Source organism: Oncorhynchus tshawytscha, linkage group LG10 (assembly GCF_018296145.1).
Source record: "Oncorhynchus tshawytscha isolate Ot180627B linkage group LG10, Otsh_v2.0, whole genome shotgun sequence".
Lineage (NCBI taxonomy): Eukaryota > Metazoa > Chordata > Actinopteri > Salmoniformes > Salmonidae > Oncorhynchus > Oncorhynchus tshawytscha.
The window spans coordinates 5,503,544-5,511,043 of NC_056438.1; the positions used below are offsets into that span (position 1 = coordinate 5,503,544).

At 47.0% G+C, this 7,500-nt stretch overlaps 1 protein-coding gene across 2 annotated transcripts in view; it reads left to right on the plus strand.

Annotated features, from left to right (window-relative positions):
* Window positions 1-7,500, plus strand: part of LOC121847403 (dachshund homolog 2-like) — a 74,368-nt gene that overhangs the window by 19,651 nt on the left and 47,217 nt on the right. The gene's annotated exons all lie outside the window — the stretch shown is intronic.

Here is a 7,500-nt window from a genome sequence, read left to right on the forward strand (position 1 = left end):
AAAAAAACAGAAATACCTTATTTATTACATAAGTATTTCAGACCCTTTGCTATAAGACTCGAAATTGATCTCAGATGCATCCTGTTTCCATTGATCATCCTTGAGATGTTTCTACAACTTGATTGGAGTCCACCTGTGGTAAATTCAATTGATTGGACATGATTTGGAAAGCCACACACCTGTCTATATAAGGTGCTCCAGCTCATTGTTACATGGAGGCCAATTAGATGTTAGGTCTGATCGCATTCTGTCTCCTATTAATACTTAAAAAAAACTTTTGATGCCAACAAGAACGAGACTAGGAAGTAATCAAGATGATTGACGAAGCTTCCCCCATGTATATCTCACTAGGGTTTTTTTCAGCCTCCATATATCCACTAGTTCTAGTTCTAATTAGGTGAACATATCAGAATCGGACGATACTAGCTATAAAATACCAACATCGGTACCGGCCCGATGTCTAGTTTAACACCGATGTCAAAACTACTACCTATATAACGTAATGACGCCACGTAAAAGTCTGCGCTACACCTACAACACAGCATTCCTAACCTGGCCCACAATGTCTGCTGAGCCGTCAACAAGTCCAGCAGTCATTTGAAAAGAGTAAGAACATTTCAGCGAGACGACTCAAAAGGAGAAATCCGTTAACGCCAAGATAATGGAATTCATTGCCCTTGACAATCAACCGCTCTCTGTCATTGGGTGAAGTTGGCTTTCGCCGACTGGTCGACCACCGGTACACACTACAAAGTGTGCTATTTTTTTCAGATGTTGCCCTCCCGAAGTTACACTGCAATAGCGTCACTGATATTAGCTTCACGACATGCTACGGAACGCCGTTTGGGTCTTTGCGTCACTGCTATTAGCTTCATGACATGCTACGGAACGCCGTTTGGGTCTTTGCGTCACTGCTATTAGCTTCACGACATGCTACGGAACGCCGTTTGGGTCTTTGCGTCACTGCTATTAGCTTCACGACATGCTACGGAACGCCGTTTGGGTCTTTGCGTCAAAAAAGAAGTAAGCACCGGCCACGAACGATGTGTTTACAATACCACGTTGGTAATAAAGCATCACTTGTTTGGCCGCAACTTCTGGGGTAGCTAGCTTTAGCTTAGTATCTGGCTAGCACCAATACAACCAGCCTGAAAACAATGACCAGTAGAAACTGCAGTCATTTTCATTATTCTTAGCAATGATTTAGGAATCCTTGTGAGGTAAGAATTAGCTAGGTCGTCACTCGTTGTTTGCCTATTGAAATTGAACTTCAGTTCATGAAAATAAATAGCTAGCCAGCTACTTAACCCGGTTGCCCAAAGCTAACATTATAAGCAGCCAGCTAGATTCATCTGGTTGGTGATGCTCGACCAGACCGGGTTTTTGTGAAGCTAGCCACAATAAGGATTAGGTACAATAGTGGAATTTGCAGTTTGCCTTCAAAATAAAAGTAACATGAAACTGTTAATTGGTGATCAAGGGATGAACCCCATAAAAGAGAGAGAGAAAAGATAGGTGCAAACCCCTCTCTCTCTCTGTCTCTCTGTCTGTCTCTCTCTGTCTGTCTCTGTCTGTCTCTCTGTCTGTCTCTCTCTGTCTCTCTCTCTCTCGGTCTCTCTCTCTCTCTCTCTGTCTCTCTCTGTCTCTCTCTCTCTCTGTGTCTCTCTCTGTCTCTCTCTCTGTCTCTCTCTCTGTCTCTCTCTGTGTCTCTCTCTCTGTCTCTCTCTCTCTCTCTCTCTCTCGCAGCATCTGAAACGCTTGAACAAGATAATAAAAACACCAGAACCTCAATATAACGTTATTTATTACATTAGAACAACTCTGAAACAGTATTCAGAAGTAACCTCTTATTTTTAGACTGAGTTGAAAACGAAAGATTAGAGAAATAGGTTTGTGTGAATGAACAAACTCAGATAAGCATTGGGTTACCGGGGAAATTTAAGTTAGCGGTTGAGTAAACACACACACACACACACACACACACACACACACACACACACACACACACACACACACACACACACACACACACACACATTCTGACACACACACACACACACACATTCTGACACACACACACACACATTCTGACACACACACACACATTCTGACACACACACACATTCTGACACACACACACACACACACACACATCTGACACACACACACACATATTCTGACACACACAAACATTTTGACACACACACACGCATTCTGACACACACTGACACACACACACACACACACATATTCTGACACACACACACACACACACACATTCTGACACACTCACACACATATTCTGACACACACACACACATATTCTGACACACACACACACACACACACACACAGACATTCTGTTACACACACACACACACACACACACACACACACACACACACACACACACTCTCCGACACTCTTTGTCTGTCTGTATATTGACACCAACTCCTCATCTTCCTATAGTGGATGAGTTGTATTCCTGTATGTTGTCATAAGTATATAGTATTCTGGATGAGTTGTATAGTATTCTGGATGAGTTGTATAGTGTTCTGGATGAGTTGTATAGTGTTCTGGTTGAGTTGTATAGTGTTCTGGATAGTTGTATAGTGTTCTGGATGAGTTGTATAGTGTTCTGGTTGAGTTGTATAGTGTTCTGGATAGTTGTATAGTGTTCTGGATGAGTTGTATAGTGTTCTGGTTGAGTTGTATAGTGTTCTGGATGAGTTGTATAGTGTTCTGGATAGTTGTATAGTGTTCTGGATGAGTTGTATAGTGTTCTGGATGAGTTGTATAGTGTTCTGGATAGTTGTATAGTGTTCTGGTTGAGTTGTATAGTGTTCTGGATGAGTTGTATAGTGTTCTGGATGAGTTGTATAGTGTTCTGGATAGTTGTATAGTGTTCTGGATGAGTTGTATTCCTGTATGTTGTCATAAGTATATAGTGTTCTGGATGAGTTATATTCCTGTATGTTGTCATAAGTATATAGTGAGTTGTATTCCTTGCCTATACCTATACCATGCTTCACCGTAGGGATGGTGCCACCACCATGCTTCACCGTAGGGATGGTGCCACCACCATGCTTCACCGTAGGGATGGTGCCACCACCATGCTTCACCGTAGGGATGGTGCCAGGCTTCCTCCAGATGTGACACTTGGTAATCAGGCCAAAGTGTTACATTTTGGTTTCATCAGACCAGAGAATCTTGTTTCATGGTATGAGTCCTTTAGGTGCTTTTTGGCAAACACAAAGTGGGCTGTCCTGCCTTTAACTGAGGAGTGTCTTCTGTCAGGTTGCTATAGAGGCGTGCTTGGTGGATTGCTTCAGAAATGGGAGAACCTTCCAGAAGGACAACCATCTCCACTGAGGAACTCTGGAGTTCTGTCAGAGTGACCATCGAGTTCTTGGTCACCTCCCTGACCAAGGCCCTTCTCCCCCGATTGCTAATTTTGGCCGGGCAGCCAGCTCTAGTAAGAGTCTTGGTGGTTCCGCACTTCTTCCATTTAAGAATGATGGAGGCCACTGTGTTCTTGGGGCCCTTCAATGCTGCAGAAATGTTTTGGTACCCTTCCCCAGCTCTCTGCCTCGACACAATCCTGTCTCTGAGCTCTACAGACAATTCCTTCAACCTCATGGCTTGGTTTCTGCTCTGACATGCACTGTCTACTGTGGGACCTTATATAGACAGGTGTGTGCCTTTCCAAATCATGTCCAATCAATTGACTTTATCACAGGTGGACTCCAATCAAGTTGTAGATGGAAACAGGATGCACCTGAACTCAATTTCGAGTCTCATAGCAAATGAGTCTGAATACTTATGTAAATAAGGTATTTGTTTTTATTTTTAATTTTTAATTTGCTAATAATTTCTAAAAACTTGTTTTGCCTTTGTCATTATGGGGTTTTGTGTGTAGATTGATGATACAAAAAATATATAATCCATGTTAGAATAAGGCTTTAACGTAACAAAATGTGGAACAAGTCAAGGGGTTTGAATACTTTTCGAACTGTGTGGGTGGGTGGGTAGTATTTGGCCTGCTAACAGCTAGTGTGGTGTCCTTCACTGCCTGCTAACAGCTAGTGTGGTGTCCTTCACTGCCTGTTAACAGCTAGTGTGGTGTCCATCACTGCCTGCTAACAGCTAGTGTGGTGTCCTTCACTGCCTGCTAACAGCTAGTGTGGTGTCCTTCACTGCCTGCTAACAGCTAGTGTGGTGTCCTTCACTGCCTGCTAACAGCTAGTGTGGTGTCCTTCACTGCCTGCTAACAGCTAGTGTGGTGTCCATCACTGCCTGCTAACAGCTAGTGTGGTGTCCTTCACTGCCTGCTGACAGCTAGTGTGGTGTCCATCACTGCCTGCTAACAGCTAGTGTGGTGTCCATCACTGCCTGCTAACAGCTAGTGTGGTGTCCTTCACTGCCTGCTGACAGCTAGTGTGGTGTCCATCACTGCCTGCTAACAGCTAGTGTGGTGTCCTTCACTGCCTGCTGACAGCTAGTGTGGTGTCCTTCACTGCCTGCTAACAGCTAGTGTGGTGTCCATCACTGCCTGCTAACAGCTAGTGTGGTGTCCTTCACTGCCTGCTGACAGCTAGTGTGGTGTCCATCACTGCCTGCTAACAGCTAGTGTGGTGTCCTTCACTGCCTGCTAACAGCTAGTGTGGTGTCCTTCAGTGAGTACTGCCCATAGATTCCTGCTATCCAGGACCTCTATACCAGGCGGTGTCAGATGAAGGCCCTAAAAATTGTCAGACACCAGCCACAAAAGTCGTATAGACCTGTTCTTTCTGCTACCACACGGCAAGCGGGACCGATGCACCAGTTCTGGAACCAACAGGACCCTGAACAGCTTCTACCCCCAAGCCATAAGACTGCTAAATATTTAGTTAAATAGTTAGTCTGGGTAGTTATTGGTTAACCATTTAACTATCTGCTTTTGACTCATCACATACACTGCTGCTACTGTCAATCACCTATCCTGTTGCCTAGTTACTTGACCTATATGTACATATCTACCTCCATTACCTTGTTCTCCTGCACATTGACTCAGTACTGGTACTCCCTGTATAAAGCCATCTTATCATTACTCATTGACTAGGTCAAATAAAATAAAATGTATTTATAAAGCCCTTCGTACATCAGCTGATATCTCAAAGTGCTGTACAGAAACCCAGCCTAAAACCCCAAACAGCAAGCAATGCAGGTGTAGAAGCACGGTGGCTAGGAAAAACTCCCTAGAAAGGCCAAAACCTAGGAAGAAACCTAGAGAGGAACCAGGCTATGTGGGGTGGCCAGTCCTCTTCTGGCTGTGCCGGGTGGAGATTATAACAGAACATGGCCAAGATGTTCAAATGTTCATAAATGACCAGCATGGTCGAATAATAGTAAGGCAGAACAGTTGAAACTGGAGCAGCAGCATGGCCAGGTGGACTGGGGACAGCAAGGAGTCATCATGTCAGGTAGTCCTGGGGCATGGTCCTAGGGCTCAGGTCCTCTGAGAGAGAGCAAGAAAGAGAGAAAGAGAGAATTAGAGAGAGCACACTTAAATTCACACAGGACACCGGATAAGACAGAAGTACTCCAGATATAACAAACTGACCCTAGCCCCCGACACATAAACTACTGCAGCATAAATACTGGAGGCTGAGATAGGAGGGGTCAGGAGACACTGTGGCCCCATCCGATGATACCCCCAGACAGGGCCAAACAGGCAGGATATAACCCCATCACTTTGCCAAAGCACAGCCCCCACACCACTAGTACTGGTACCCCCTGTATAAAGCCATGTTATCATTACTCAGTACTGGTACCCCCTGTATAAAGCCATGTTATCATTACTCAGTACTGGTACCCCCTGTATAAAGCCATGTTATCATTACTCAGTACTGGTACCCCCAGTATAAAGCCATGTTATCATTACTCAGTACTGGTACCCCCTGTATAAAGCCATGTTATCATTACTCAGTACTGGTACCCCCTGTATAAAGCCATGTTATCATTACTCAGTACTGGTACCCTCTCTCTCTGTCTCTCTCTCTCTCTGTCTCTCTCTCTCTCTCTCTCTCGCTCTGTCTCTCTCTCTCTCTCTCTCTCTCTCTCTCTCTCTCTCTCTCTCTCTCTCTCTCTCTCTCTCTCTCTCTCTCTCTCTCTGTGACCCCCACCTAATTTCTCTTTTTCTCTCTCTGATTTCATGCCCCAGCTGTCTCTGTCCCTCTCTTTCTCTCTCTCCAGAGTTATGTGTATCCCTGCAGGCTAACTACTGACAACAATAAACCCAGGAATTAATGTATGTGTGTTGACCCACTTGATGATGACAAAGGTCCCGGAACGCATCATCTCTTTGTACAAATCTCTATCCGTAATATCTCTGGCTGTAATATCTCTGTCCGTAATATCTCTGTCTGTAATATCTCTGGCCGTAATATCTCTGTGTTTCTCCCAGTGTGTGTGTGTGTGTGTCCCACGTTTATTTCCTTTTGTGTTGGTTGACCTACAAACCCAGCAGATCATTTTTCTTTCTATTCACCCCCCCCGGCTATCCCTCTTCTATAGCCTTTCTCCCTTTCAGCCCCCCTCCCCTCCCTCCCTCCCTCCCTCTCTTCTCGGTCTCTTTTCAATTCAGGCAGACTGTAGATTATATCACCGTGGGGACAGGGGGGACTCTGATGATGTCACAAAAGCTAGTCGGACTCCGGCCCGAATGGGAGTGTTGTGATGTCACAGTGGGGTCAGGCGTGTCACCTTCTATTGCCATGGTGTCAGATGGGACTCTGGGTTTACAACAGGTTCTGTCGTACAGCATGACCTCGTGCATCAGCATTCATATCTGCAAGGGACATTAGGAACAGCTTTGTATAGAGCAACGAGGGAGGGAGGGAGGGAAGTAGGGAGGGGAGGGAGGGAGGGGGAGGGAGGGAGGAGGGGGGAGGGGGGAGGGAGGAGGTAGGGAGGGAGGGAGGGGTAATGGAGGGAGGGAGGGAGGGAGGGGGAGGGGGAGGGGGAGGGAGGAAGTAGGTAGGGAGGTAGGGAGGGAGGGAGGGAGGGAAGGAGAGAGAGAGAGAGAGGGAGGGAGGGAGGGAGAGAGAGAGAGAGAGAGGGGAGGGAGGGAGGGAGGGAGGGAGGGAGGGAGGGGGGAGGAGGGAGGGAGGGAGGGAGGGAGGGGGGGGGGGGAGGGAGGGAGGGAGGGAGGAGGGAGGGGGAGGGAGGGAGGGGGAGGGGTAACGGAGGGAGGGAGGGAGGGAGGGGGAGGGGGAGGGAGGGAGGTAGGTAGGGGGAGGTAGGGAGGGAGGGAGGGAGGGAGGGAGGGAAGGAGAGAGAGAGGGAGGGAGGGAGGGAGGGAGGGAGGGAGAGAGAGAGAGAGGGAGGGAGGGAGGGAGGGAGGGAGGGAGAGAGAGAGAGAGAGAGAGAGAGGATGGAGGCAGGGAGGGAGAGAGAGAGAGAGAGAGGGAGGGAGGGAGGGAGGGAGGGGGGGGGGGGGAGAGGGAGGGAGGGAGGAGG